Below are 14,258 nucleotides of genomic sequence, written 5' to 3' on the forward strand. Positions count from 1 at the left end.
CTCCATTGTGGATTCAGTAATGCAGTTAAAAGCGGCAGAATATAGGCGAAAACTATATTGTGAATACAACAATGCAGCTAGCACGACAGTAGACACATTAACGGCAGAGGAAATGATGTTATATTGGTGCAGCAATGCAGTTAAAATCGCGGAAGAATGGGTGAAATTATACTTTGGATGCAGCAGTTAAAGGTTAAGTTATATAATCAGTGCAGTTAAAAAGCAAAAGAGAAAGATGAAATTGGTACCGCGAATACAGCAATGCAGTCACGTACTGGCAGCGAAGAGGTGAAGTTCTGCTAAGTGAAAGTTGCACTCTTGTCCTCCAGCTGTTGTGCGGTGGGGAGGGGAGGGGAGGGGAGGGGGGTGGGTGGAGAAGGAGGAGGAGGGAAGAGATCTCGCGATGGGAGCGAGCGGGGCGGGTGCACGGGATTTGCGGGGCTTCCCGTTGGAGCGACACGGAGACGGGGGAGAGGGTGAGGAGGGCAGAGAGAAACCAAACCAACCCCCACCCTCCGCCCGCCCCCCTCCCCATCACACACAGACGGAAGCCTTCGCCTTTTTTTTTGTGAGTGTGTGCACGGTTACCGAAAGCACTTTATAACGTAAAAGACGGGGGTAAAGGGGAAAAAACAGTGAAGGGGTTGTTGTTTTTTTTCCTTCTTCGTCCCCTTGGGCCGACCACGGGCAGCGGCGGGCCGGAGTGGAGGAAGCGGCGGGAGGGGACGGATGCTGGAAGCGGCCGCTGGCGCTCGGAGGGGGCCGAGACCGGGTCGCTGAGGTAAATGTGTGCCATAATCCGTGCCTTTACTTCCGCCATCTTGAGCGAGCGAGTGTGGACTGGGAACGGGAACGGAAAAAAAATAACATTGGGAGGAGTTTTGCTCCACTTCTGACATTAATTCCACCCCCACCTTCTCCCCCCCACCACCTTCTCGGGGTCTCTCTGTCTCCCCTCTAACTGGAAGGGCAGCCGTGCCTACCCGACTGGGTGAGTGAGCGTTTCCCTTCTATTGGATCAGTATATTTAATTCACCCCCACACCCTCCCTTTTCCCAGTTGTTGTGTATCTTCATAAGAAGACAGAAGCAAAAAAAAAATCAGAATTCCGCTGCCCCAAATTCCTCCCTCTCTGCTCTGACTGCAGTGCTGCTACGGGCTTGCGTACATCCGTCATGTCTGTTTGTCAGAGAGGGGAGAGGCAAAAAAACATTGGAAGGATAAAGAAAGGCTTTATTAGCAGGGCAGATTCTATGCTTTGAAGCACAGAGCAAAGAATACTCACGATCTCTACTGTAAATTATTAAGTTGCACACCGTTCGAGTGTTTACAAAGCTGCAAAGGATCGTGACAATATACATTTTTAAAGGTTGGTGTTTACAATTTTTGAAGAGGTTTTTTTTGGATCCCCTCCCTCTCTTTCGAGATCCATGTAAATGATTTGTACCTTTTAAAATATAAAAAAAATGCATAATTATCCCTCCCTCAGTTCTGTCAATTGCAAGCATTGATCAATGCTACGTTACATTGGAAACCTGATTTCTAAAAAAATATATGTATGGGGTGGAGTTAATTATGCTACATGAAATCAAGTAGCCACACTTCATGTTGATTGAATATTGTATGCAAAATTATTTAATATTTTAATAATTTGGACTTCTAAGGAATGAAAGCAATGACTACCAAGAAATGACTTTGTGCGTTTTGTTGAAGAAAAATATTTTGTTGAAGAAACTACCCTACATATTTGTAAATCTATTATCAAATCATGTAAATTTCAAATGTTAAAGGTTGAATAAAATAGCTATGTAAAGAAAAATATACTAGAATACAGTTTAGTTCAGCTATTATTTTATATATCTATTGGTCATTGCAGTCAAAGTTATAAGTTGACCTGAAATTGCTTGTATTTGTTTAATGTCATGTGTGTCTAGAGAGAGGAATTGACAATGTTTAAATTACTGTTTAAGGTAATAAGCAAGGGGTATATAACTTGTCAGAAGGTTTAGAAAGGACAGTGCATCTTTATCAATATAAACTGACAAATTTCCAAATGTTTGCAAATTTTAATTTTGGTTCATCTGCAGCAAAAAATTTGATCAATAAAATTTAGGTAATTAAATATATAAAAATGAGACTATAAGTGATTTTAGTCCAGGCTTTTGGATGTATACTTATATGGGGATTATGATGTTGTGAGAAAGTAATAAGGTAGTGAATGTTTTGTTGGTACCAGCTGATTAGTACTGAGATGTTTTTCACCCTCTGAGCCTGCAAGGTGTTTATGCAGGTTGTGATAAATAGAAAGACAATGACATTCTGGTGGGTTGAAGTATTTAATCTTGCATACAAGCTATCAAAGCCCCAGTTAGCTGTTATGGAAGGAATGAGTGAAACACAGACTATATTTGTCTTGGTATTGGGTGAATGATATATGTCCAATAATATTCTGATGGAGGCATTGTGTTTTATGGGGGGGGGGGGAGCTATTTTAATTTGTTAACTGCCGTGACTATATTTTTGCTCAATGGGATTCAGTTTTTCCTGACGTCATTGTAGGCCTTGACTCTATATTCAAGTTTCTATTATGTGTCGTAGATATTAAGCCTGTAATTTAAAAATTATGGAATAGGCACAGCCAAAATTGATGACATACTCCTCCTTCCCCTTGAGGAGGTAATGGTGAGCTGTCATGTTAAATCAGTTATAGTCTGCCAAAGCTATTCCAAGCCTGCCATTGGGTTTGGAATTCCAGAACCTGGACCTAGCAATAAAGGACCAGGAGAGGAGATTGTACCTTTGCACCTGCTGCTTTTCTCCTTTTAGATGGTAAAGACTATTGCTTTGAGAGGTGGATGGTACACACCATAGCCAAAGTGAATATTTATGTTGGTGGACAGAATGCCAACCAAGCAGGCTGCTTTGATTACTTACAAGTTTTTGGAAAATTTTGCTGTGAATTACAGTGCACAGTTCACACCCTTAAGAGTCTTACAACTTGGAAATTGGCACATGGAAAAATTTCCATCAAGGAATTGCACAAAAAGTGTTGGTGTGGCACTGTAAATCAATGGAAGCAGCATTCTAGACTCCTTGACTCTTGGAGTAGGGAAGCATAGAAGTTGAATGTGTTTCTGTTAAATTACAAAATTTAAACACCAAATTTGTTTCTTTATTACAAGTGCATGCAGGAATGTTTAACAATCTGCAAGTTAATAACATTAGCTTGGGTATGAATTGTAATGTAAAATTCTGACTAGTACTTTTTATGCACATGCAAGCATATTGCTTTTGCTCTGCTCCTTTATTTAGAGCTTTATGTCAGGCCATTTAATATCTTGTGCCTTTTATCTTGAACTCATTGCTCAAATTTGAACTGCTGTTTGCCATAATTTTGGCACTAAATAATACACTGCACACTCACTGGATATTATATAACAGGTTTCCTAAATATTTTAATGATCATTTTAGATTTTAAGATTTTTTGTTTGTTTCAACAATTACAGCAGTTGTTGAAGTCTGGTAGCCTGACATATTCCATAAGCATGAACATTTTTTTTTTGTTCTGAGTCTTCCATTACTTTAAAGTTTAGAATGGAATTTTAGTGCATTATATATCATGATGATTTTTGTTTACCATATTTTCATGACGGAGAAGGACCTGATTAGGTATATGACAAAATCAATTTATTTTCTATACCCAGAGCTCAAAATTATTAAAGACCCAGTAGAACAAGGCCTAACTTTTTAACAACATATTGACATAACTGGACCATAGACTGAAAAAACAGTTAATTCCAATGCTAAAATGTATTTACTGAACAATTTTCAGAAGGTTATTTGTAATTTTTGTTACACAACCTATCTAAGGTAAATGGCTAATTATATATTGTTGCCTTTTATTAAATTGCTGTGCAGTGATCGTCCATGCTTGCTTCAAATTTTTGTACAGTTTGACTTGCAATGCAAAATTATTTCGGAATGCAAAGTATACGATATCATAATATGATATGTGACTTGGGAAAACTGGATTTGTATATTCATTGCATTGAAGTTGAAAAATGTTTGCCAGTGAGAAATAGGAAACTAACCTGAAATTAAATAGATTTTAAATGAAATGGGAATGTGTCTACACTGATTTCGCATTTATTGTGAAGTCTTAAATACTTATTTTATATTTTCATCTATGATTTTTATCTTTGGGATTACATTTTTTTGTTCCAGATCACAATTTGTTATCTTGAGTGTTCATTGATGACTACTTGATAACGGCAAGCCATTTGCTTCAATAGACTACATGCAGATCATTTGTTCAATTGCTAGTCTGTGATAATTTGGTTTATCTCATTGGGGTTAACAGTGGGCCTCTGGATCTGTTTCAGCACTCATTTACTTGGTTGAGATGAATGTGTGGGGCGGGATTGGGAGCAGCCAAGATTTTTCTTCTGACCACGATGCAGTAACTGTTATTGGAAATTGTGTGTATGTGGGTGTTATGAAGAAATGATCAGGCTTGGTAAAGACACTGTTCACAGTTGACTAATTTATTGACATCCTACATAAAGAGTAATTATTTTGGGCTGGTACTGCCGAGGAATCATACATTGGCAAAATGAGTGCAAAAGGGAAAACAAAATGCATTTTTTGTTGATATTAGTAGAAATATTAATATATATTTCTAAAAATTTGTGGAATCCTATTGTATGTGTTTTATGGTCATAATGATTTGTGTGTACTCAGTTGAATCAGAAGTCATCAGAGTTTTAGTCAAAAGGGTTATGAATTTTGAATATTTATCAGATACCTGAAATCTGATCACTTTAATTAATTTTATTTTACTGAATCTATTTATTTTCAAACAATAACTGTTTAGATTTTTCAAAGCATTTTTAATACTGTTTTCTTTTTGTAGATGTATCGTATGTTTGGTTGGAATGCTATATTCAAAGATATAGTGTCCTTTGTATTTTTCATATTTTAGTCCTCATCTTGTCAGCTTTACTACACCTCGAAATGTACGGGAGCTTGCAGTGGACCTTACATTAAACAAATTTCAATTTTAATTGAGATTAGATCAGATTATGAATTAGGAAAAAACAAGCTTAGTTGACATTGGGTTTGATATTGTGCATTAGTGAATCCTTCTATATTTGTTATTAAAGGATAAAATGAGGGAAGTTGGTGTTTGGTTGATACTGTAGAATATATGGAACCTGGGTTAAGATTACTATCTTTTTTTTAGGTAAATCTACAATTGCAAATGAAACACCTGCACAGACATTTTATTTGCGACTTGAAAGTTCAGCGTTTGGCTGCGGTCCTCACTTTATTGTCAGTTTTATTTTAATATAGCACACTGACTTATCAAATAGAAACAAAGAATATTATACTTCCTTTCAACCACAATGACAGTTGTTCGCTAACTGCATGGCAAAGATAAAGTGACAAGCCAAAGTAACATCCAATACCCAAATTATTTAAGAGTGAACAGTAACGTGCTGAGAAGAGCTACAGTAGGTTGAAATGTTATGGCTTGCACTGTGATATTCTTAGTTGTTGAAGTACTGCATGTCAACTTTGGGAACATTTAGATGGTTGAAGGAAAGTGATGGATAAAGATATCAGAGTGAATTAGGACTATAATTACTATGAAAAGTGAACATGTGGAAAATAGATTATATAGTCTGTTCCCATGTTGTAATGTATGAGTAGGTCATGGTATACCAATTCTTTGCTGCCTTGCCTTTCACTTATCACCACCTTCTAAGGATTGCAGTGCATTTCCTGGCCCCTCAACTGTCATTTTTTCTCTAGTTTGATTACATGTCATACTAAATTTAAAACACACCTTGAACCTTTGTTATAAAGTATTGGCCTATATTGTCATTGACAACAAACCTGATTCTAATAGTGAGCAGGGTAGATTTAGGCTGGAGAATTATTGATCTGCTGATACATTGGGCAGGTCAATAGGAGATGGAATCTAGTTCTAAGAAGTGTGACATGATGCATTTTAATCCATGATGTTCTAGTAAGGGTAGGACAAATAGTAGGTCTCTATGACCTTGGTGCAGAAGTCCAAAAATCAGAGGTTGGCAGCACAAAATTGATGTATTATCACTGAAATATGTAAAATCTGTTTTGCGGTAGCAATACAGTGCAGTACATTAAAAATTACTGTAAGTTACAATATGAAATATAAAAACTTGTAGTGATTTTCAGGTTGACAGTGTGGTGGAGGAGGAATGTGGGATGCTTGCCTGCCTTAGCCGAGGCATAGAGCATAAGACCACGGAGATTTTGTTATAACTATAAAGGCAAGTTCTGGTGAAAGGTTTCAGCCCAAAACATTGTTTGTTTGTTCTTTCACTTCCAAGGATGTTGCCTGGCTTGCTGCTCAATTTACAAAACACCGGTTTGTGTACATCTGGAATACTGTGTCTAGTTTTGGATGCTAAACCAATTGCACTTGAGATACACCAGGATGTTGCCTGGGATGAAATTTTGCAGTTATGAGGAGAGATGGGTTGGGCAGGGTTTCTTAAATCGTGAGTTTATAAAATTGAGTGGCAAAAAGGTAAATAGGGACAAAAACTCTCATGGCAGAAGTGCATATAATCACAGAGCAAAGGGTTAAGGTGAGGAGTAAGAGGTTTAGAGACTATCTGAGGTTTTTTTTTACATTCCGATGTTGGTTGGAAACTGTAATGCTTTGTCTGAGAAGATGGTGGAGATTAGTACTTTCACAACATTTTAGAAGCATCTGTATGAACATTTGATTCACCGAGACATTGTGGGCTATAGGCCAAGTTCTGGTAAATTTGATTAGCATAGAGATGGTATGTGGAATTCATTGCCACAGGCAGCTGTGGAGGCAAAGTCATTGGGTATATTTAAGGCAGAGGTTGATAGATTCTTGAGCAGTCAGGGAATGAAGGATTATGGGGAGAAGGCAGGAAATTGGGGCTGAGATGGAAAATGGATCAGCCATGATGAAATGGCAGAGCAGATTCGATGAGCCAAGTGGCCTGATTCTGCTCCTATATTTTATGGTATAGACAGGTATTTGATGTCTGTATGTACTGCGATGATGGGCTGAAGGGCCTGTTTCTGCATTCTGATTCTTTCGCAGGATATGTGCCATCACAAAAATATCTGTTAATGTTTTTGTGACCTGTGGTTTGAGCAGCTCAGTGCTCTGTTGGCTTTTTGTCCAGTATTTTTCTCTCCATAGCTCTAATTGTTCAAAAGCTGATCAGCTTGCCTGATCATCCTTGATTTTTAAATAGAAAATCTCCTTTTCTTGTTGCTTCAGTCACTTCCCATTCTTCCTGTTCACTGTTTTCCACTGATGCATCCCTTTTAAACCCTTTGGCAGTTTCATTTGCCCTCGATGTTGATGGCAGCACCTTCAGCTGCCACAATCTTACTTTCTGGAACACTACTTGTAAATTGTTTGGCTTCATATCTTTCTGTGCTTGGCACTAAGGTAGCAATTCTGCTCAAGTCAGAAGGTAGTGGATTCAAGTCCAGGATGAGCACATTCTTAGGATGAGGCGCCACAGTAGTGAAGTGGTTAGCGTGACTCTATTACAACTTGGGGAATCGGTGTTCATTTCTGATGTCATCTGTAAGGAGTTTGTATTTTTCTCTCTGTGAACACACAGGTTTTCTCTGACTGCTCCGGTTCTTCCTACATTCCAAAGATTCATCAGCCAGTAGGTTAATTGGTCATTGTGAATTGTTCAAAAAGCTAGGTAATGATAGAGATCTAGAAGATTATAAGGCTAGCAGGAAGGAGCTTAAGAAAGAAATTAGGAGAGTCAGAAGGGGCCATGAGAAGGCCTTGGCGGGCAGGATTAAGGAAAACCCCAAGGCATTCTACAAGTATGTGAAGAACAAGAGGATAAGACATGAGAGAATAGGACCAATCAAGTATGACAGTGGAAAAGTGTGTATGGAACCGGAGGAGATAGCAGAGGTTCTTAATGTGTACTTTGCTTCAGTATTTACTACAGAAAAGGATCTTGGTGATTGTAGTGATGACTTACAGAGGACTGAAAAGCTTGAGCATGTAGATATTAAGAAAGAGGATGTGCTGGAGCTTTTGGAAAGCATCAAGTTGGATAAGTCACCGGGACTGAACGAGATGCACCCCAGGCTACTGTGGGAGGCGAGGGAGGAGATTGCTGAGCCTCTGGCGATGATCTTTGCATCATCAATGGGAACGGGAGAGGTTCCAGAGGATTGGAGGGTTGCGGATATTGTCCTGTTATTCAAGAAAGGAAGTATAGATAGCCCAGGAAATTATAGACCAGTGAGTCTTACTTCAGTGGTTGGTAAGTTGATGGAAAAGATCCTGAAAGGCAGGATTTATGAACATTTGGAGAGGCATAATATGATTATGAATAGTCAGCATGGCTTTGTCAAAGGCAGGTTGTGCCTTACGAGCCTGATTGAATTTTTTGAAGATGTGACTGAACATATTGATGAAGGTAGAGCAGTAGGTGTAGTGTTTATGGATTTCAGCAAGGCATTTGACAAGGTACCCCATGCAAGGGTTATTGATAAAGTAAGGAAGCATGGGATACATGGGGACATTGCTTTGTGGATCCAGACCTGGCTTGCTCACAGAAGGCAAAGTGTAGTTGTAGACGGGTCGTATTAGGCATGGAGGTTGGTCGCCAGTGGTGTGGCTCAGGGATCTGTTCTGGGGCTCCTGCTCTTCGTGATTTTTATAAATGACCTGGGTGAAGAAGTGGAGGGATGGCTTAGTAAATTTGCTGATGACACAAAGGTTGGGGGTGTTATGGATAGTGTGGAGGGCTATCAGAGGTTACAGTGGGACATTGATAGGATGCAAAACTGGGCTGAGAAGTGGCAGATGGATTTCAACTCAGATAAGTGTGAGGTGGTTCATTTTGGTAGGTCATATATGATGACAGAATATAGTATTAATGGTAAGGCTCTTGGCAGTGTGGAGGAACAGAGGGATCTTGGGGTCTGAATCCATAGGACACTCAAAGCTGCTGCACAGGTTGACTGTGTGGTTAAGAAGGCATTCATCAATCATGGGATTGAGTTTATTTGCTGAGAGGTAATGTTGCAGCTATATAGGACCCTGGTCAGACCCCACTTGGAGTGCTGTGCTCAGTTCTGCTTGCCTCACTACAGGAAGGATGTGGAAACCATGGAAAGGGTGCAGAGGAGATTTACAAGGATGTTGCCTGGATTGGGGAGCGTGCCTTATGAGAATAGGTTGAGTGAACTCGGCCTTTTTTCCTTGGAGCGACAGAGGATGAGAGGTGACCAGATAGAGGTGTATAAGATGATGAGAGGCATTGATCGTGTGGATAGTCAGAGGCTTTTTCCCAGGGCTGAAATGGCTAACGTGAGAGGGCACAGTTTTAAGGTGCTTGTAAGTAGGTACAGAGGAGATGTTAGAGCTAAGTTTTTTTACGCGGAGAGTGGTGAGTGCATGGAATGGGCTGCCGGCGATGGTGGTGGAGGCGGATACAATAAGGTCTGTTAAGAAACTCCTGGACAGGTACATGGAGCTCAGAAAAATAAAGGGCTATGGGTAACCCTAGGTAATTTCTCAGGTAAGGACATGTTCGGCACAGCTTTATGGGCCGAAGGGCCTGTATTATGCTGTAGGTTTTCTATGTTTCTATGTTTTGTTATTAGGCTAGAGTTAAATAGGCACGTTGCTGGGTGGTGTGGCTTGTTGAGCTGGAAGGACCTGTTCTGTGTTGTATCTCAAAATAAATAAATTATTCTGGTTGAAACTTCATTATGACATAGATCATTGCAGGAATTGTCTTTCATTTGTGATTTTTAAATTAAAGCAGCATTTATGTGATCAGATGGAGATGAATCCTATGATATTTTTCAGATTCACTGAACTCAAGGCAGTCTCTGCATTAGGTTACAACTTTGAGGTTTGAGATATTTATCCTATTTCAATGGACAAGAGTTCAAAGTACGTATACAGTAGTACAGTGGTGAACACTTTAGAATTTTCTCTATTTCTACATAAGTATGACTTAGAATGTGATCAAATCTCCATGCAAGTACTAAAACTAAATAAAGAAAACCCAATTAAATAATAACACAAAAGACATTACACTTGTTAATTTATTTATTAAGAAAAATGATCCAATATTACATTATTTGTTAGATAAAGTATGTGAACCTTTCCTTTCCGTAACTGGTGTAACCCCCTTGTGCAGCAGTAACTTCACCCAAATGTTTCTGGTAACTGTTGATCAGTTCTGCACATTGGCTTGGAGGAATTTTAGGCCATTCCTCCTTTTAAAACTCCTTCAACTCTGGGATGTTGGTGGGCTTCCTTGCGTGAACTTCTTGCTCCAGGTCCTTCCACAACATTTCGATAGGATTAAGGTCAGGACTTTGATTCAGCCATTCCAAAAACAAATTTTCTTCTTTTTAAACCATTCTGTTGTTGATTTACTCTTTGTCTTTCAGATAATTGTCTTGTTGCATTATGCAACTTCTATTAAGCTTCAGGTGATGGAATGCTACCCTGACATTCTCCTGTAGAATGACTTGATTCAATTTTGAATTCATTGTTGCCTCAATGGTTGCAAGTTTTCCAGGCCCTGAGGCAGCAAAGCAGCCCCAAACCATGATGCTCCTTCCACCATGCTTCACAGTTAGGATGAAGTTTTGGTGTTGGTGTGCAGTGCCCTTTTTACTCCAAACATAGCAATGTGCATTTCTGCCAAAATATTGAATGTTTGTCTCATCTGTTCACAGAACATTGTCCCAGAGTGTTGTAGAACATCCAGGTAACCAGGTTGCAAATTTGAGACACACGGAGTGTTTTTGGAGAGCAATGATTTCCTCTGTAGTATCCTTCCATGAACACCATTCTTGTCCTGTGCTTTTATAGTGGACACATGAACTGAGACTTTAGCAAGTTCTGTTTTTTGCTATTACCCTTGGATCCTTTTTCACCTCCTTCATCATTGCATGTTGTGCTCTTGGTGTGATCTTTGCAGAGCACTCACTCCTAGGGAGAGTAGCAACAATACTGAATTTCCTCCATTTGTAGACAGTTTCTCTTACTGTGGACTGACGAACACTCGGGCGTTATAAATGGTTTTGTAGTCTTTTCCAGTTTCATGCATCTCTACAGTTCTTTTTCTAAGATCCTCTGCAAGTTGTTTTGATTGAGGCATGGTGCACATAAGCAGATCTTTCTTGAAGAGCAGGTTCTGTCAGTAACCTGATGTGTGTCTTTTTATAGGGTAGGCACCTCCACACGCCACACTTCCAATCTCATCTCATTGATTGGAACAATTGACTACAAATAGCTTTTGTAGAAGGCATTGCCCCAGACGTTCACATACTTTTTCCAACAAATACATGTAATATTGGGTTATTTTTCTCAATAAATAAATGAACAAGTATAACATTTTTGTTTTATTTATTTAATTGGGTTTCCTTTATTTAGTTTTAGGATTTGTATGAAGATCTGATTACATTTTAGGTCGTGTTTATACAGAAATAGTGAAAATTCTACAAGGCTCACAAACTTCTAGCACCATTGTATGTCATCGTATTTTACCTTGAGATTCATTTTCTTGTGGTCATTTACAGTAGAACAAAGAAATGTAATAGTCAAATGAATACTCAACAAAAGATTAGCAAAAGGCCAACTGTGCAAATAGGAAAAATAATAAATAAATAAATAATACAGAGAAAGTAAGTCCATAGGTTGTGGACTCAGGTTCAGAGTTGAGGTGACTGGTTCAGGAGCTTGATATTTGAAGGTGGTACTGTTCCTGAACCTGGTGGTGTGGAATATAAGGCTCCTGCCCAATAGTAGTAGTGGGAAGAGAGTATGGCCTGGATCGTGGAGGTCCTTAATGATGGATGCTGCTTTCTTGTGGCAGGGCTCCTTGTAGATGTGCTCAATAGGGAGGGTTTTGCCTGTAATGTACTGACTGGGCTTTATCCACCATCTCTTGAAGGCTTCTCTGTTCATGGGCATTGATGTTTCCATGCCAGTGCCTACAAATGGGAAATGCTGGCACATTCGATGAAGGAATAGACTTTGTCATTCACATAAGTTTACTATATCACTTGTTTTCAGATAAAATGTTAATCCAGAACTCTGGTGATAGCAGTACAAAAGGTTCATTTTCTAAGAAGAGTAAAGATATTTTCTGTGTTCTGATAAACCCTGAAACATTTTTCCTGTATGTGATCATGGTGCGAGTGAGATCTCCAGTTCTGTCCTTCATTTTTAAAGAAATAGTTAATTCGCTGAGCTGTACTTTTGGGATGTTTTTCATGGGATGGGCAGTAATAAGTGCATGGTGTTAAGCTTTTGAAAGGAGAAAATAAGAATGTAACTTCAAATAATTTTATGATTTCTGTTTAGTATTTTTGCTTTTATTGTAAGATACATCAGAACATTTTTACATTATTACAAACATCAAATGAAAAACATGAAAAGTTCTTGAACTTTTGCTTAGTGGTTTCAACTATGGGTGGTTATTTTAGTCATTGAGTAATAGAGAAATGGTACTTTAGCTCATGTCATCCATGCTGACCATGTTGCTTTTCTGAGCTAATCCCATTTGCCTGCATTGGCCATATCTGTCTAAATCTTTCCCATCCATGTTCCCTTTCAAATTTATTTTTAAATACATTCTGGTAAGATGGCAGCGTGTGTGAATGCAGCAGTCTCTCAGGGGCCAACCAAAGGTGCCTTTTTCTTTGTAAAATTAGTTTTTTTACAATCAAGCGACAATTCTACTCCAAGGACATTGGGTACTGCAGGTTTACTCCATCAGTGAGCTTCTCATTGATCGGAGTAGCTGGACTGGTGTCGGCGGCAGAGCTGGTCGAGGCCAGGATGGTGTTGATGGAGCCAGATGAGGCTGGGATGGTGTCAATGGGGCAGGATGAAGCCAGGGTGGTGGAGGAGGAGCTAGCCAAGGTGTCAAAGGAGCCAATTGGGATATCAGAGAAGCGGATTTGGGTACGGAGGAGTAGACCTGGCTGCAGACCGTGTTGCTACCCCACTACTCAAAGCATCAGAGTTGGTGCAGTATAATGGTGGGAGTTTGTCTCGGACATTGCACCTGCAATTGCACAGTGATAATGTAAGTTGCTGCAAGCCTGTTACCCTTGTCGGGTGGATGGGCAGTCGATATGGGAGCTGTGTAGTCTTGGTTGTAGTGAACATTAGGCCACAAGTGGCAGGCTTGCCTGTTGCTGCAGACCAGGTGAGAGACATGGAAATACTGCAGCGTGGTTGAACTCGGCTAGGGCCTGGTCCTGCCCGTTGGTGCTGCTCTCCCATGTTTGAGGGGTGTAATGACAGGCTGGATTGTGTGCATCTGTACACTGTCAGGAGTCAATACCATCGATTGCCAGACACTGTTGCTCAGGGTCTTGGACTTTTTTGAATGTTTGCTTGCTGTTTTTGAATGTTTTTCACCTTGGCCCCAGAGGAGCACTGTGTTGTTCAGCTGTATCTATGTATGGCTTGAATAATAATTAAACTTGATTTAATTTGAAAAATGTTTTTTTATTTAACTGAAATAATTAGATTAGCTTTATTTATCCCATGTATATCGAAACATACAGTGAAATGTATATTAAACAATATTTATTTTGTATATCTGCTTGAATAAGCTGCATTGAATTCTTTTGAAATGGAGGGCAACTATTGTGTGCTAATCTGTACTAATTATTGTAAAATTGGTTGAGTTAGTAAATATTTTGAAGAAACCAAAATTGAATGGAGCAATTTAGCTCAGGAATGGTATGCTGCTTTGCACTCATTGTTACCTATTTGCATCTGTTAGACACAAAATCTATTTGAGAAGGTTTTTTTTACTTTTCCAGCAGCTTATGGATACCGCTTGTTTAGCTGTTTGTGTTTGGTCTAATTTCCCATAGTGCTGTTTTGAGGTGTGTTAGATTTGTTTAATTCTCAAGAGTAATTTGTAATGTCAGCATGTGTCCATTTATTCTAAAGTCAGCTGTTCAGTTGATATATTGCATAGCACATTAGTTGAATCTTCAATTTAGTATCTTAATATTTGGTATTAAGTATAATTGACATGTATTTATTTAAAGAAAGAAACTCGGTTTATTTGTTTTGCTAGTATGGAGATCTTTTCCAAATGGTTGATGCTGCATTTGTTTTTTTTATTTATTTTTCAGATTCTTGCATAGTTGGCGAGGCTCGTATTTCCTTTTCATCCCAAATTGCC

At 39.1% G+C, this 14,258-nt stretch overlaps 1 protein-coding gene across 4 annotated transcripts in view; it reads left to right on the forward strand.

Moving 5' to 3' along the window:
• The first annotated feature begins 437 nt into the window (after positions 1 to 437).
• The window catches only part of taok1a (TAO kinase 1a), a 160,010-nt gene continuing 146,189 nt past the window's right edge, over positions 438 to 14,258 (forward strand). The window contains exon 1 of one of the 4 annotated variants that reach the window (XM_072243752.1): positions 438 to 781. The gene's annotated coding sequence lies outside the window, so the exon portion shown is untranslated. Of the gene's footprint in view, positions 782 to 972; positions 992 to 1,120; positions 1,370 to 14,258 lie in introns of those variants that run through there. The other 3 variants (XM_072243753.1, XM_072243755.1, XM_072243754.1) reach the window with 3 other exon arrangements.

The sequence above is a fragment of the Mobula birostris genome, chromosome 25 (assembly GCF_030028105.1).
Source record: "Mobula birostris isolate sMobBir1 chromosome 25, sMobBir1.hap1, whole genome shotgun sequence".
Lineage (NCBI taxonomy): Eukaryota > Metazoa > Chordata > Chondrichthyes > Myliobatiformes > Myliobatidae > Mobula > Mobula birostris.